The sequence below is a fragment of the Arachis ipaensis genome, chromosome B03 (genome assembly GCF_000816755.2).
Source record: "Arachis ipaensis cultivar K30076 chromosome B03, Araip1.1, whole genome shotgun sequence".
NCBI classification, from domain to species: Eukaryota; Viridiplantae; Streptophyta; class Magnoliopsida; order Fabales; family Fabaceae; genus Arachis; species Arachis ipaensis.
The window spans coordinates 25,192,386-25,193,190 of record NC_029787.2 but is presented as its reverse complement, the minus strand read 5'-3'; positions in this window follow the sequence as shown (position 1 = coordinate 25,193,190).

The following is an 805-nucleotide window of genomic DNA, read 5'->3' as shown; positions in this document are numbered from 1 at the left end:
ATGCTGCAGTTTTTTTATTCTTTTTTAAAAGAAGAAAAAAAAGACGACAATAACGATTAAAAAATTTGCACAGAAGCATAAAACTGAAGGCTCAATTTTTTTGTTATGGAACCCATGAATGTGATGTGCTTGGATATGGAAATAGGGCGTGCTAGACCAATTGTGGGACTGTTTTATGTGAGTGCCAGGGATTAGAACTCGAACCGTGAGAGTTTTGTGTTGGCAAAAATTGCTTAACAAATCGGAGGTCCGATTTGGCAGGGATTAAAATTTGAATTTCACAGCATGCAAATCGGACTGTGCGTTTTGTATATATATATATATATGAATTTTTGTATGAATCCGAAAATAAATTTGCACAATTCGAATTGTATTTTTTAAATTTAAGAGTGAATACCTCATCCGACCCCTGACAATTATCTCGAAAGGACAACAAGACCCCCAAGAAAAAAAAACACCCAATTCGGCCCCTGATAATTTTTTTTGGGACTGATTAGTCCCTGTGCCAAAAAAAATAACATTAATTTTTTTTTGGTACAGGGGCCTCGTTGTCCTTTCGAAGTAATTGTCAGGGACCGGATTGGATTTATTTTTTGTCAGGGGCCGGGTTGAAATTTTTTTTTGTCAGGGGCCTCATTGTCTTTCGAAGTAATTGTCAGGGGCTGATTTGGGTTTTTCTCTAAATTTAATGAATCAGCTGTGCCTAATTGGTGGGTCCGATTTATGGATATTGTATATATAAAAGTGTGTAACTCGTAGAAGAGATCAGATTCCGTCTTCTTCTTCATCTTGCTCGGCTTCTTCC